General features: G+C 42.6%; 1 pseudogene; it reads left to right on the plus strand.

Moving 5' to 3' along the window:
• Window positions 1-1,724: 1,724 nt before the first annotated feature.
• Window positions 1,725-2,711, plus strand: LOC148021684 (potassium transporter 11 pseudogene; annotated as a pseudogene).
• Window positions 2,712-17,160: the final 14,449 nt, after the last annotated feature.

The raw sequence follows: 17,160 nt of genomic DNA on the forward strand, positions 1-17,160 counted from the left end.
ACTACCCCTCGATTTCCAAACTGTGTCTTGGAGGTTCCAATACTAGTTGGGGAACAAAAATAGGAGAGAATAATACCTTTGAATAAGAAAATGTTTGTAAAGAGTCATTTTTATGAAATGAACTATTGAGAAGGAATTGCTTTACTCTATTTTTGTGTCATGAATTAAAGGGTGTAATGAATTTGTATTAAGAGATAATTCAATGTAACGTGTCCCCTTGTCCACTTGCAGGACACGTTGTCGTATTGCTGCGCATTCGAGGTGTGAAACCACCCAAAAGTCGTGTGTGTGATTTGATACTTTGTACATACTTAGTTGTTATGTTTGCTCTTTCATTCTATGCCGAAGATGGAGAAAAACAGGGAGTTTTTGATAGATTGGAAACTCGAGATGCAATCTCATGGGCTACACTTATTTCAAGATATGCCGAATATGGGCTTTGTGAGGAAGTACTAAACTAATTCCAAGAGATGCAAGTCGAAGTACATTGGTGGATATGTTTGCCAAATGTGAGAGCTTGCTTGATGTTTAGCACACCTCAGAATGGTGCAATACAACTAGTAGGAGCATCAAGACAGGCTTGATTGTGAGTGTCATTGTATCACAGTGGACTTGGGCAGCTACTATTTTGCAAAGCTCTAATGTTACATGGGAGTATGGTGTCAATGGCCCTTTGTGGTATGCGAGTGAGACGACAATTCAGGTGCCTTTTTGGAGTATTTGCCATTGAAATCAAACGGAAGACATCATCAGTACATACAATTGGTGAGATTGTGTGTGCGAGGTGGGTTCTTTTTGGTGCACATTGTTGTTGCTGGTGTTTGTTTTGCCCACTTCACCAAGATGGATACGCATAGTGGTAGCATGTTTCGGCTTCTATAGGCCTCATCGTCTTGATTACTTTAGTGGACCCTTCCCCCCCACGACAAGTAATAGTGCTACTTCAAGTGGCAGTACAGCACTGTTTAATCTGTCTTGAAGGGGCAAGTTGTGTACATGCTATGCTAATCTTTGATTGGAGATTGTGCTATCCTTATCACTCTCCATTTATGAAGAAGGAGGCTACTTTTTGATAGGCACAATCTGCGTATGTATTGAAAAAAGAAAAGGGCCACTAATCCTGAAAAAGGGGAGCGAAAAGGGAGGCCTCTCTGGTTTTTCCTGGGGGGCAGAATGAACGAAAAGAACGGCACTCTGGGGGGGAATAGTGACGAATGTTAGAAAATAGACTAATGCGGAAGAAGGAGGCTGGACAGAAAAAGACTTGTTTTTTTTCTCTGCGACTGCGACAAGGAGTATGCTTCGACTTGAAGGAAATCAGAGGGAAGCTCTGAAGAGGATCGACGGGAGAGGAAAGAAAAAAAAATTGATAATTCTGAGAGATCCACAAGGAGGAGAGAGAGGATGTGGGTGTTCTTCTTCTGTGCTGTTTCCACTTGGCGTGAAAGGCTTTTCTCGTTGACGCTGACAGTGGCAATGGCGGCGATCTTACATCCCTCTTCTCTTCTTACTTTGTAATTGGAACCTCAGCAAGATTAAAGAAAAAGAGCACAAAAAGGAGGAAAGCGGAGACACTATTAAAGATCCATATCTCGTCTTCTTCTGGATCGATCCTACTTCTGCTTCTTCTTCTAGAACGTTGTCTCGTCTACTGTCTGTAGTTAGCCACACCTGCAATCTCAGTCCTTTCTTCTGTAACTGGGATCGAAGTTGAGTATCCACAGATGAAAAATGATCACGTCATAGCAATAGCATGTGCCATCTTAGTGGTTCTATTTAGTGTGCAACGTTTTGGCACAGACAGAGTTGGTTGGTTCTTCGCCCCAGCCCTTCTAATTTGGTTTCTAGCGATTGGTTCCATTGGACTTTACAATATAATCAAGCACGACTTTTCGGTGTTGAGAGCATTTTCACCTGTTTATCTGGTGCGATACTTCACAACACACACACTGCAAAGCTGGCTGTCATTAGGAGGCATACTTCTCAACATAACTGGGACTGAAGCATTATATGCAGATCTAGGACATTTCTCACCATTGCCTATTCAGGTATTAAAGGGACTCCAAATGAGAAGTCAATGAAAGAACACTCAGATTGGAAAGGGTTTGTCTGTCAGCTGGATTATTGTTGCATTCGCATTTTTGGTGTTTCCGTGCTTGCTTGCCTCGTATATTGGACAAGCTGCCTTCCTATCCGAAAATCTTGATGGTGTGGAACATGCATTTTACAACTGTATTCCATCTCCACTTTACTGGCCCATGTTTGTGATCGCAACAATTGCTGCTATCATTGCTAGCCAAGCAACTATTTTTGCCACATTCTCTATCATCAAGCAATCAGTTGCACTTGGTTGTTTCCCGAGGGTGAAGGTGGTTCACACATCTAATAACTTTCCAGGTCAAGTTTACATTCCAGAAATCAACTGGATACTGATGGTACTGTGCATAATCGTGACAGCAGGTTTTCAGACAACTGTTCAACTTGGAAATGCTTACGGAATTGCTGTTGTGGTTGTGATGCTTGTGACAACCATACTTATGCCTCTCGTCATGCTCCTAGTATGGCGGACGAATGTCATATTGATACTCATTTTCGTTTCGGTCTGCTTGATCGTTGAACTAGTCTTCTTCTCATCTGTGCTTGTCAAGTTTGACCAGGGTGGCTGGGCACCTTTGGCTATTTCCTGCATTCACATGTATGTTGGAGTTTGAGGTGTCAAGCATTATTCAGCTTTACAAAACTTACAAGAGCCATGTGAAGATGCCATAATCCATTCATATTGTAATGCTGTCATGAAATCTGAAGGAATACACTCACAACCATAAAACAAAATCGTCTGGAACTTGTTGCTGCGTGGAAAATTGATCAATAGGATTATTCATATGTTGAATCTTCTATCCTGAAATTATTCAAAGTCCTCAGTGGTCGCGACTTGGCTTTCTAAAACCCTTCGACAATGTCTTAGCAGCCCATCGGGAAGAGAGTCTAGAAAGCGCTGCCCGGCACTCACAAGGAATGTCACGGGGTTTGCGATCTAGGTCTTCCTGAGTCTGCCCTGAAGTGGAAGCACCTGGCTGTTCCCACTTAGGACCGACCTGAATCAGGGTTTTCCTAATAGTCAAGTTCCTAGGAGGTAGCTAGTGTCGAACCCCAAACGAACTACTTTGCACAGAAACATCAGGGTCAAAGCGGATTTATACTACACTTGGTTCAAGAAGAATGGAAAATGAGAGGGATGAGAAGCTTGACCTCTTTGCTCGTAAGGCATAGTCCCATTTAGTTCCCCTAAAATAGCATAAATCGGGACTATAGCTCTATAGATTCTAGGTCATTGTCACCTCGCTGTCAATTTCCTTTGAGAAAAGTTTCTAGCCAACCGGGACCACCCTGACACTGTTTGTCACACAAGTGAATTAGGTTCCAAGATTGAGGCTTGGACTCATAAACACAATCTTGTGTATGTGGATAATGACATTGACACTTCACTGAAAAGAAAAGAGTACTATCATTGCATTAAGAAAGGAAGCAAGTACAATGCTTTATAGTAAAGTAGGAAACTGCAGTAGGCACCATTGTGCATATGGGATAAGTTAGCCTGCATATCCTTGACCCTGAGGCTCCATACAAAGAGGCTGTTTAGTGAGTGTGATTGCTGATTCTCAACACCCCTCCTCAATCACAACTAGAAAAGGCACAAAGTGTGTAGAGGCTGTAATGAGAGCCACCTGCAAAGTGTGGGCATACCACAGACATGGCAAAACACCAGAGGCTATCGCAAAAAAAGGCTAAGTGTGGGTACCATAAACATGGTGGACATCTAGAGGCTGTAACAGGGGCCTCACAAAGTGTACAGGGACTGTAATGCCAAGTTACATAAGGAGTTTACAAAGCTTATGGCAGGAAGCATTAGGGCAAGGAAGTACAAGGCTTTTAAAACAGTCTATCAGAATTATGAGAGTACAAGGACTGACGAGTCTTGTCCTTCCGATCCTGGTGGTCTTCATCTTCATCTTCTTCTTCCTTTGCTCCATTTTCTTTTTCTTCTTTGACTGCGACTAGATAGGCCTTTTGGGATCTCTTTTTTGCGTGGCAGAACTTCTCGGTGTGTCCGGTCCTTTTGCAAAAGTCACAGAAGAGCTGATCCTTCTTGCCTTTGTACCTGTTGCCAACTTATAATGCATGCTCATCTCTAGAGGTACTTGGTTCTTCCTTAGTTTTTAGCTTCTTTTCCTCTTCTAACAGTGATGCCTGGATATCAACAAGTTCAGGATTTGGCATGTTGATTAAAGTTGTTGATACATTATTATATTCAGGAGGCAAGCTCTTAAGTAGAACACCGATGCAAACATCTTCATCCATTTTAATGTTGATTCCTGCAAGTTGGGTTAGGAGTCCTTCCATGTAATTAAGATGTGTGGCAAGTGATGTGCTGGACTTCATTTCAAGCTTGAAAAACTCAATCAGGAGACCATACTTTGATGATTTAGATTGTGCACCGAACAGGGTGTCAAGTATTTTCCATGTATCCTGTGAGGTCTCATAGTTATCCACATGGTGGATATAACTGTCGTCTAGCTCTAGTTTGATAATGGCCTGGGCTCTGTCATCATTATTTTGCCAAGTAGTTGCAAGGTCCGCGTCCCGAGGTTTCTTCTCTTTGCCATTTGTGATGGCCCAAAGACCCTTTTTCATCAAGATGAGCTTGATGCGGGTTTGCCAGGTGTGAAACCCAACTCCTTTGAATCGAGCATTTGGAGAGTCTTTTCCCATGTTGAGGTTGCAAGAGCAGCAAATCAACACCAGAATTCTGAGATTTTATCAGTAGAAGAGCAGAATGCAGTGTGTCAAGAGACACAATTAGTGACAGTGTGAAAACACACTATGTCAGTGTTGATGTTGAGCTTGATTCTTGATTCTTCATGTTTGGGGTCGTTAGGTCGTTCTTCAATCTTCTCAGGTCCTTCCCCTCCTTGATTTGATGCTGGATCAATGGATTAGAGTGACAGAGACATGGGTTAAGTGTCAGGAGAAAGAAAAACTGAGAAAAAGAAAGCTTGAGAAATTTTGGCTATGGTGGAATTAGGGTTTCTGAGACAGGGGCCTGGTTTTTTCAACATTGCAGGAGCTATACTTGATCATTTTCAAAAATTTTTACATGCCTAGGAAGCTGACTTCATGGGCTATCAAAGCCCTATCATAATCGTCAAGATTGCTGGCTGTATGAAGCACGCAGAGGGCACGAACAGATTCGGCGCAATTCAGGACAGTTTTGCGTGATTTCCGCAATGCTGAGGTCAGGGCGCAGTAATGTAGTCGATTTTCGTGCCAGGATGAAGCGCCTTGAGAAGAGGAACAAAACCTTAGAAGAAATCATGGGCTGAAATGGCGTGATTGAGGAGTTATTGAAGCTCCAAGTAAGGTAGGTCCTGTCTGGCTATGGCAGACACTGAGCAGAGATTGAGGATTTTCACAATGCTAAGCTCCAGATGGTCCAATGTCCTAGATTGATGTGATACATGGAAGTTTTGTGAGTTGGGGAATACTTTTCCAGAAGGAAGCTCCAAGAGATTTGACCTGTGGAGTGAGATATAAGCAGCTCAATCTGACAGGGTGCTGCTGGCTATGGCTGCCATGGAAGCTTCAGTGAGAGTAGAGTTGGGAGATGAAGTCATGAGCTGACATTGAGCTAGATTGAGGTTGAGAGGAATCAAGAGAGGCTAGAGAAGCAATGCCATGCCCAACTGGGCTCTGATACCATGTGAGAAATGCGGGATCTAGAGCATGGCAAGAGCGGAAGCTATGGAGGATGAAATGAGAAGTGTGGACTCATGATGGAGAAGACAAAGACACTGTTTGTTACACAAGTGAATTAGGTTCCAAGATTGAGAATTGGACTCATAAACACAATCTTGTGTATGTGGATAATGACATTGACACTTCACTGAAAAGAAAAGAGTACTATCATTGCATTAAGAAAGGAAGCAAGTAAAATGCTTTATAGGAAAGTAGGAAACTGCAGTAGGCACCATTGTGCATATGGGATAAGTTAGCCTACATATCCTTGACCCTGAGGCTCCATACAAAGAGGCTGTTTAGTGAGTGTGATTGCTAATTCTCAACATTTGGATCTCAAATGCCTCTCCCTAACATCTAAGATCCTGTCAGGCAGTAGCTCAAGGACTCCTTGGATAGGCATTACAACTTGTTGATCATCAAGCACGTGACTAGGGTTTCAATAGACTGATATGTAATACATTATGAACTTTTAGGTTTTTAGGGAGTTGAAGTCTGTAAGAATTTGGCCCTAGGCACTTGAGAATCTTGTAGGGTCCATAATACCTTGGACTTAGCTTTTTGCATTCACCCAAGGACAGGGAACTCTTCTTTGGATGTACGCGAATGAAGACCATATCACCTTCAACGAAGGATCTGTCTCGACGTTTCAAGTTTGCATAGGCCTTCTGTCTATCCTTTGTAGCTTGGATGTCCTATCTTATTGATTTAATTTGGTCATCCATATCTTCCAGCATCTGCTTTGAAGCTTCAACCCTTAAGGTTGGATCTGAAAGGTTTAAAGGAGTACGACAATCGTGCCCATACAATTCTTGGAAAGGGGACATCTGAATGCTTTGTTGGTAAGAAGCATTGTAGGAAAACTCAACCAATGGCAAGTATTGAATCCACTTTTTGGGTTCACGACAGCAGTGTGCCCTAAGCATATCTTCAATGACTTGGTTGACTCGTTTTGTTTGACCATCGGTTTGGGGATGATAAGCTGTATTGAAACAGAGTTGAGTCCCAATGGACTTGAAGATAGCCCTCTAGAAGTGTGATGTGAAGAGGGAGTCATGATCACTAATGATTCTTCTGGGCAACCCATGCAGTTTGAATATTTCCTTGATGAATAACCTTGCAATGTTTGAGGCTTTATAGTTTGTCTTAACAGGGGTAATTTGTGCAACCTTGGTGAGCATATCTACCACAACCATAATGGAGTTGTATCCTCCTTGAACTTGGGTCAGGCTAACAACAAAGTCCATACTAATGAATTCCCATTTCATTTGGGGAATGTCAAGTGGTTGCGATTTCCCTGGCATTTTGACATATTCAACCTTAATGTGTTGGCATGACAAACATTCCGTGAAATATTTGAGAACGTCACCTTTGAGCCTATCCCAGTAATAGTTCTTTCTGATCGCATTAAGGGTCTTGGCATAGCCAGAATACCCTGAGAAAGGGGAGTCATGGGATTCCCAAAGTATCTTCTGCTTGAGTGATTGACTTACCGGGATACATAATCTTGTCCTATAGTAGACAAGTCCATTATTGATCGAGAATTCTTGATACTTTGCTTGTAGCTTCCGGTGTTGATCTTTGATGGGATCTCCCTTAGCAATTTTTGATAGGTTGGGTCATGGCATGCCTCTTCTCTAGCTAGATCAATTGGGTTGTTTGGCATGCATACCTTTGTGGCTAGAGATCTTGTTATTGATGGATCTTGCAAAATCAAAGAATTCAAAAATGTCTTGTGACTGAGTGCATCGGCAACTACATTCTCCTTTCCAGGCTGGTATTTGATTTCAAAGTCATATTCTTCCAGTACTTCAATCCATCGACGTTGCCTCATATTGAGCTCATTTTGGGTGAAAATCCATTTAAGACTCTTGTGGTCTATCACTAAGGTAAATTTATTACCCAGTATGTAGTGTCTCCAAAGTTTGAGAGCATGGATGACAACCAACAGCTCTAGATTGTGGGTAGCATAGTTCCTTTCATGGCTCTTTAGTTTCCTTGAAGAGTATGCTACGGGATGACCTTCTTGCATGAACACACATCCTAAGGCAAGTGTGCTAGCATCAGTTATCACTTCAAACTCCTTACTAAGATCAGGAAGTTTCAAGATGGGTGTTGATACCAAGCTTTGCTTTAGTTTGTCAAAAACACCATTCTCGGGAATATGGGAACTTTCCATAAGTTTGGGACACATGGTCAAATCTTTGGATTTTTCATAACTTGAATACTATAACTCCAAATCGAGCGCTCTATAGCCCAATAGATTCCATTTTTCAAGCACTTTCCAATGATAGGTCACATTATATGGTTTTGAGAAACTTATGGGCATGTTATCCGTGTGCCACCTTTATAGTATTCAAAAAATGAGAATTGGGAGATTCCCAAACTCACTAATATTGTGTTCAAAGCTGGTCTGTTCAGCAAGTGACCATACAATTGATACTTGCTTCTTTAGTAGATCAGTCAGGGGCGCTGCAATCAAAGCATAGTTTTTGATAAAGACCCTGTACCATCCTGTCAATCCAAGAAAACTACGTATTTCTTTGACAGTAGTTGGTGTTGGCCATTCCAAAACATCTCTAACGGATCTACTGAAATTCCTTCTATTGATACAATGAATCCAAGATATTCAATCTGTTACTTGAAAAATGCACACTTCTTCTTCTTGGCATAAAGCTTGTGTGCTCTCATTGTTTCGAGGACAATACAAAGCTAGGGTTCATGATCTTTTTCCTGCTTGGAGTAGACTAGGATATCGTCAAAGAAGACGAGTATGAAATCATCAAGATAGGGCCTAAAGATATCCTACATTAGCATGTTGAAGGTAGCATGAGCATTTGTTAGCCCAAATGACATGACTAGGAATTCAAAGTGCATACCTTGTGCTGAATGGAGTCTTTACGATATATTCTTCCTTGATCCTTATCTGATAATATCCAGACCTGAGATCTATCTTAGAGAAGATCTTCGCACCTTGAAGACGGTCAAGAAGTTCATCTATTCTTGGAATGGGGTATTTGTTTTTAATGGTCGATTGATTCAACCCTCTGTAGTCAATGCATAGTCGAAGTGCTCCATCTTTCTTCTTCTGGAACAACACTGGAGCTCCCCATGGCGAACTGCTAGGACGAATGTAGCCTTGGTCTAACAGTTCCTTGAGTTGCTCCTTCAGCTCAATTGCTTTCGGGATGGACATCCTATATGGTCTCTTTGCAACTGGTGCAGCTCCTGGCGCCATCTTGATTTCGTGATCGACTTCCCTTTGAGGAGGAAGTTCTGTCAGCTCTTCAAGAAATATGTCAGTGTATTCCTTTAACCATGAAGGTTCTTCCCTAGATTCCTGATTCTGATCTAGCTTATTTATTTTAATCAAATAGATAGGTAGCCCCTTTCTAACTCCTTTTATTATCCATGTTGCTTTGGCCAATTGAATTTTTGGCTTCCCAGCCTCTCCTTGAGTTGTGACTAGTTCCCCTTTAGAATTTCGGAAGGAGACTTGGCCCTTTCCACAGTGAATGTGGGCATCATTGGGTATTAGCCAATCCATTCCGAGCAAACATTTGTGGACACCTAGGTTCATTACCCTGAATTTTACCGAAGTCGACTTTCCCGAGTAGGAATTTCACCTTAGCAGTTTGCCTGGTATAAGAGATCTCACAACCATTTGCTAATTCCACAAGTAAGGTAGGTGCATCTTTTGTGGCTATTCCTAATCTTCTTGCAAAGACTGGTGAAATGAAGGAATGTGTACTGCCATAATCAATCAGGGTTTTTAAGCTTTTTTCTTGATAATCCGATGGAGTTTGAATCACTGAGAATTGGCGATTTGGCCCTTTCTTGTGAAGAGCAGCATGAACCGTTGCCCTCTCAATGTTAGCTTCCATGGATGGATCTTCCTCATCACCCAGCTCCTTATTGGCAACACTGGAGGTTCTCCCTCTGGCCATGACGGTGGCTCCTTGGCCATGGACGGCCCCTTGAAATGGCCCTTGACGTTGTCCTCTGCTAAGCTTGGGACATTGCCTTTTAAAGTGACCAGGCTCATTGCAATGGAAGCAACGGAGATTGCGGCCATTACCTTGTGTAGGAACGAAATTGTTAACTGTGTTTGCCCTAGCTTTCTTCCTTTGTCCCTGGCCCCTTGAAATGGCCCTTGACGTTGTCCTCTGCTAAGCTTGGGACATTGTCTTTTAAAGTGACCAGGCTCGTTGCAATGGAAGCAACGGAGATTGCGGCCATTACCTTGTGTAGGAACGAAATTGTTAACTGTGTTTGCCCTAGCTTTCTTCCTTTGTCCCTGGTTTTGGCCCTGCGCTCTCTTGGCCTGAGACCTAAGCGTTCCCTTGTTCTGATCCCTGTAATACCAAGTCCTATTATTCCTTGGCTTGGTCTGCACCTCTTGTATTATTGGCGCAGCTCGAATGAGCATGTCTTGTAGGTCCGTTGGATGCATTGATTCCAAGTGGGTGTTTATGGGTGGATTTAACCCAGCACAAAACTTTGACACCTGTTGTGTCATATCCATTTGTGGTGCGTACTTTAAGAGAGAGATGAACTTTGAATAGTATGCATCCAAGGATAGTCCAAGTTGCTTTAATTCATAGAATTCGTTCATCTTCTGTGTGCGGTAGGCAGGTGGTAGATATCTCCCTCGCACAGCTTTTTTAAGCTTCTCCCAGGTAACTGACCCTTCCGAGATCTCTTGGTCTCTGCACCATTGTTTCCACCAAAGTCTTGCTTTGCCGGTAAGCTTCAGTTTGGTGAGCATTGCTTGGTTCACGGGTGCAGTTCTCCTGCTGCCTCGAAATAATCCTCCATGGATTCGATCCAAACCTCAGCGTGTCAGTTTGGACGGTCCTTCCCTTTCCATCGAATTCAAGTGGCTTGATTTGTTTAAGAAGGAACTTCTTCTGCTGAATTATAGCTGTACTTGGTGCATGGGTCGGACTAGGAATCTGCACTTGAGGTTGTGCCTGGGCAATAAGATTCTTTATGTTAAAAACTTACTAAACATTTCTCACATTACTTTAATATGCCCAGTTTAGCTTTTAGCCAAGTGACCTAATCACTTAACTCCTTTACCAACACTTACAACCAAGACAGTCAGTGATAAAAATCTATTTCATTCATGTGGGCATAGCCCTTTTTTGAGTACATTTATTTTGGGAAGGTAGAACAAGCTGATTGGCACATCACTTTGGGGAAAATAAGATTGTGTTACATTCGGCCACGGGGACTGAGTAATAATATGGAGAGGGGTCATGGATTTTCAGGAATTGATAGGTCATAGGAAGCTTGGGGTATCCTTTCCTTTGATACCCGTTCTTCTCATAATGTCCCAGCATCTTAATTCTATTGGCATGGATTATTTGAGTCACTTCCTCATACACATACTTGTTCTGCTTGACCTTCCAATAGCCGACATGTAGGGTTGTGTTGGCGTGAGCCTCAACAAAGATGAACATCATCACGATCTTCAAATCCTCCATCCACTTGATTCTCTTCAAGTTTGTTTGAAGGTACGCAAGTCAGTGGGCTACTATGTAATATATTCTTGATTCACCCATCCATCTACGTTCCACGTACAGGGGTGAAGGATTGTAGATGTGGTCTAGAATATTCATCATGCATAGCCTCCCTCGATAATCCGAAGCACACATTGTAGTCATAAACATAACCTGGAACACCAAGAATTTGTTCCATGCTTCGTGACTCTGTAGGCCAGCATCCATAAGTAAGTAAGGAAATGTTCTTAATAGCAACATTGCTCTACTTTCCCTCATTAAGTTTCCTTGTAAATATTAGATTTTGTTGGTTCGCTCTGATACCAACTGTAACGTGTCCCCTTGTCCACTTGCAGGACAACACGTATTAGTAGCCCATCGGGAAGAGAGTCTAGAAAGTGCTGCCCGGCACTCACAAGGAATGTCATGGGGTTTGCGATCTAGGTCTTCTCGAGTTTGCTTCGAAGCGGAAGCACCTGGCCGTTCCCACTTAGGACCGACCTGAATCAGGGTTTTTCTAATAGTCAAGTTCCTAGGAGGTAGCTAGCGTCGAACTACTTTGCGTAGAAACATCAAGGTCGAAGCAGATTTATATTGCACTTGGTTCAAGGAGAATGGAAAACGAGAGGGATGCGAAGCTCGACCTCTCTGCCCGTAAGGCATAGTCCCATTCCGTTCCCCTAAAACAACATAAATCGAGACTATAGCTCTATAGATTCTAGGTCATTGTTACCTCGCTATCAATTTCCATTGAGAAAAGTCGCCGGCCAACTGGGACCACCCTTCTGTAGGATGGACCTAGAGTCACATCCACCACACTTTCCTTGGGTTGCTTTAGTTATCTAATTACCTACCACATTTAGTTTGATAATCAAAAATAGCTTCCTTAATTAACCAAGTTAATCACTAGTTCCTTCACGTAACTTAAGCATTGACACAGAAAAACAATATCAAGCAAGTTTTTTTTTCCAACATTTGATCTTTATTTATCATAGTCTTTGGAATACATCAAATAACCTACCCGAAGGCTATCGCAGCAATCCTCACGGATCGCTATTCCAAGTTTTGCTTGTTGACTAGTATACGGGCCTCGAGATTCCATCTCAAGTCACGTTGGCCTCTTGTACAGGATCCAAAAGAGGCAAGGAATTTACGTCCAGATTCTCCCCTAGCACCCAAGCGTCCTTCTGCTCCAAGTAGCACCCACGGAGAGATCTCTCGTGGCGGGTTCAGTCCACGTACCTAGCGCGGCTATCAACCCCCTTGGATAGGGTTAGGCAGACAGTCGGAGGTAACTAATACTACCTCTCCCTCTAGGCTTTTAACCTGAAGCATTAGTTGTTTTTCTAGGATTAGTTCCTTGAGCAAAGAAGTACAAAAAGTGCACCTAAGTGTACAATCACAAGCATTCCAATGGTCGTTTGCATAGCCAATTGCTAAGGTGTAATTCCTTCTCCTCGAATACTTCCAGCATTTGATCCTGGATCAATCTAGACTTGGCAAGATCCCAAGGGTTTCGTAAATTGAGTTGCTTGTTTACCCTTTTTCCTTGGGTTAGGGTTTATACCCTATTGACCCAAACCGCCACTTCTGCAGGTTTCCTTATATTATGGTCAATAAATCCTGGACAACCCCATTGTCCTAACTTGGTTGGTCAAATTGCTTCTTGGTAATTCACTATTGCCCTAAACTTGACAAGACAGTTCCCAAGAGGGAGTGTTGTAGTAGGGCAACTACTCAATTCTTAGAGAAGATAATTTGTAATTAGAACTTGTTAGCCTTGATCTAAGGTGTAGCGGTACCATTTTGTGATTTAGACACAAGAGCATACGACGTTACGGCTTGTTGCATGGGATAGGTGCCAATATCTAACTATGGGATTATATCTTTCTTCGTACGGTATTTCTTGATCAAGAATACCTTTGATCAAGATAAGGGCTTGGGAGTTCTATTGACCCAATCCAAAACCCTAACCCTACTAGGTTGATAAATGTTTCGGCCCTAGGGTCCCTAAATTCCTTACGGAGGTCTAGCATTTGGTCAACTGATCCTTAGGGTGAGAACCCTAGATCATTCTTTCACGGAGTTTAAATAATCCTAACATTTCGTGGATGTGGGTAGGACCTTTGAGATCGGAAACATTAAATCGGTGCCCTAAGTGTGATACTAGGCAGAATTTTGACATAACTTAACCCTACCTAGCACATTGAGGTGACCGTCATATACTAACTAGTCATGCCTTTATGAATTTCATGTAAGCTACTTAGTTTCACGTGAATTACTCAGTTGATCTAACCAACCCATGATTAAAGATGATATTCCCTTTAAAGATGCAAATACTTTCTTCTAAACTTGCGAGTACCTCCCCTAAAAGATGTAAGTAACTGCAAGATGTATGAGATGAATTGTTCCATGCGAATATGCAATTTCAAGACCATAGACCTCTTGCCTTATGCAACTATAGGATCTATAGTGATCTTTCTTTTCCTTGCCTTATGAGACGTTGATTGACATTCAGAGCTATTTTTATAAACCCTATGTCTTATGCATCGAATTTGTAACGTGTCCCCCAGAATCATCCCGGACACGTCTTAGCAGTCCATCGGAAAGGATGTCTAGAAAGCTCCGCCCGGCACTCCCATGGAATGTTACGGGACTTGCGATCTAGGTCTTCCCGCGTCTGCCACGTAGCGGAAGTATCCTGGCCGTTCCCACTTAGGATCGACCTGAATTTAGGTTTTCTTGTTTGGTCATTAGCTAGCAGTAACTAGCGTCAGGCCCGATCAAACTACTTTACGCAGAAACGCCTGGCCTGAAGCGGATTCATGCTGCACTTGGTTCAAGGAGAAAGGGAAACGAGAGGGATGCAAGGCTCGACCTCTCTGCCATAAGGCATAGTCCCATTCCGTTTCCCTAAAACAGCGTGAATCGGGTAATAGGTAATTCTAAGTCATTGTTCTCGTTATTTGTTTCAGTGGCGATGATCATCCTTCTGTTCGTCCAAGATTTTGAGAAAAGTTCCCGGCTAACCGGGACCACCCATCCATAGGACGGACCCATGGTCCATCCTCCGCACTTTCCTCGGTTTGTTTTAGTTATGTAATTACCTACCACATTAATTTGACATATAACAAACAGCTTCTTTGATTACCCCTGTTAAGCACTGGTTCCTTCACGTAATCTTATCACGTGACATAGAAAAACAATGTCAAACAAATTCTTTATTATCATTTTATCCTTTTATCTTTGAAATACAAGGAGTTCCGCCCGTAGGCTTGTTCATAATCCGCCCGAAGGCTATCCAGTAATCCACCAGGGATCACTATTCCAAGCTTCTGCCCGTAGACTAGTATGCGGGCCTCGAGATCCAATCCCGAGTCACGTTAGCCTCTTGTGCAGGGCCCGGAAGGCGAGGGATTTACGGCCAGAGCCCCCCCTAGCACCCAAGCGTCCTCCTGCTCCAAGTAGAGCTCAACGGAGAGACCTCTCGCGGCGGGTTCGGTCCACGTTCCCGGCGCGGTCAACAACCCCCTTGGTTAGGGTCAGGCAGGCAGTCGGGGGTAACTGAAGCTGCCTCTCCCTTCAGGCATTCAACCTGAAGTATTTAGATATCTTTTCATCCTTTAGTTCATTGAGAAAACAATGCAAACAGTGCTTTCTAAACTGTTACAAGCACAATCAATTCCAGTGGACGTTTAGCTGGCAAACTGTTAAGGAGTGACTCCTTCTCTCCGAATGCAACCCGCATTCGATCTGGGATCAATTGCGACTTGGCAAGATCCCCAAGGGTTTGTTTGTTCACCCTTTTGTCCTTGGGTTAGGGCCATACCCTGTTAACCCAACTTAACCAATACCTTAGGTTTTATTAATAGTAAATCCTGGCGACCCTGTCGCTTCAATTTATTGATTGGTCATTTGCTTCCAGGCAAATACCTAACTCTCCTTTTTCTTGGCAATTATTCCCCAAGAAAGGTGATGTAACAGGATGATTACTCATCCTCTTGTAAGTTAAATTTGCGCAATAACTTGCCAACCTCATTTCAAGAAATGACAAACTCTCTTGTGGACAAATCACAAGTCTATACGATATTGCAACTTTTTGCACATGTGTTGCATCTATTCCACAGGATCATTTCACCCATTGAATGGCGTTTTCTGGTCACGAAATTACCTCCAGCCGAGTAGCAGGGTTCAGGGTGTCTTCCTACCCAACCCATTCCTAATTATATTGGCCCACGGTCCTAGGAATTTCCAACTTAGTCGGAGTTCCACCATTTGAACGAGTGATCCTTAGGATAGAAACCTTAGATCATTTTATGCATGAGCATCCAATTGACTCAACATTTCTTGAATGTGGGTATGATCTTTGGGTTTGAGGGTTTTGACTTGGCGACAAGTGTAAAACTAGGTCGACTCCTTATCGCGCTAAACCCTAGCTAGCACTTGGGATATTTGTCATATCGACTGAACTATGTCCATATGAATCCCTTGTGGGATAGGTGATTTAGACAACTCAATATACTTGTCTTGCGACAAGGATGAACCTTTCCTAGAGATAATAAACTAGATCTAAAGGAGGAAAAATAGTTACAACTACACCAATACATGTAAACATGCAATTTATTGCTTCTACGCATCATATGGTTCACAATAACCCTATCTTTCCTTGGTAAAGTAAAAATGCCTGATAATCTGGACACTAACTTTCCTAGGTCCTACTAGGACTTACATCAAATAATCATGCCTACAACCTGGTTGTCTACACTTTAGAATCTCATGCTTTGATAAACCATGCAACCTTTCCTAAATGCGGCTCCTGATGACTGACATTTTTGCATGACGACTATGCAATACGCAACTTTCTCCTAGCTACAGTGTAGTCAATGAAGCTCATACAAAACTAAAGCTAGTGTTAACTTATTCCATTTTACATGCCACTGGCAAGTCCATAGATCATTTTCGTGCTCTTCTATTTCTTTTCGAATAACATCTTACGAGTGTTAACTTTTCCTCATGAATCATTACAAGGAAGATTTATCTAAAAATGTGACATGCCATTAATCTTCCCATGCCTAGTAAAAAGGTGTACCTCAATAATTTCAACCTTGTAATGAGGTAACAGTTGTCCTAGGCTCGTCACTTTTGAATGCACAAAAGGAAACTTACTGATAAGGTCCTACAAATGCATAGACACCTTATGCTCTTTTTCGTTCATTCCCTTGAACGTACCAATGATCAATTTTCATATCTTAAGCTATTTCTAGTAAATGTTCAAATAGCCAATTCATTTTCCAATTGCATTTAGCTTGACTAGTTGAATTTGAACATGCATGAGTGCTTCCTAATCCATGATGTTATCGTGATTAAATCAATGCTTTTGTGTGGAATCCAAATAGATAAAACCTGGACTTGTGGACTCCGAGAAATATCCATGTAAGTACTAGGAGAAGATCCTTCCGCAGGCGCGTCTTGTGACTTTTTGGGGCCCATTGTAGGCGTGATTTTGGCTTCCGAATTGCCTTCGCGGTCTATAAATTTACTCGCCTTGGTATGCAGCCTCAAGATCTTGCCCTTCTCCCTCGTACGCAGGAGATACCTTCATGGAACTTCGGATCTTTAAAAGGCCGGCCTGTGGGACCTGGGCCTATAGGATTTGGGTATATGGGACTTGGAGCTTATGGAAGGCCTTGGGATTCGGAGCTTGGGCCTTCTTTCTTTCGGAAAAAGAGAGGGTTCGTGAAAGGGATCTTGTGATGGACCTTGCAGGAGTGGAGACTTTAAATCTGGCCCTAGAGGCCTTATGGGAGATTTGGTAGGAAGGGCCTTATAGGCGTCCTCTTCAAAGCTAGGGGAAAAATGGACT

The sequence above is a fragment of the Lygodium microphyllum genome, chromosome 17 (genome assembly GCF_053477565.2).
Source record: "Lygodium microphyllum isolate KBCC chromosome 17, Lygodium_microphyllum_v1.1.10, whole genome shotgun sequence".
Lineage (NCBI taxonomy): Eukaryota > Viridiplantae > Streptophyta > Polypodiopsida > Schizaeales > Lygodiaceae > Lygodium > Lygodium microphyllum.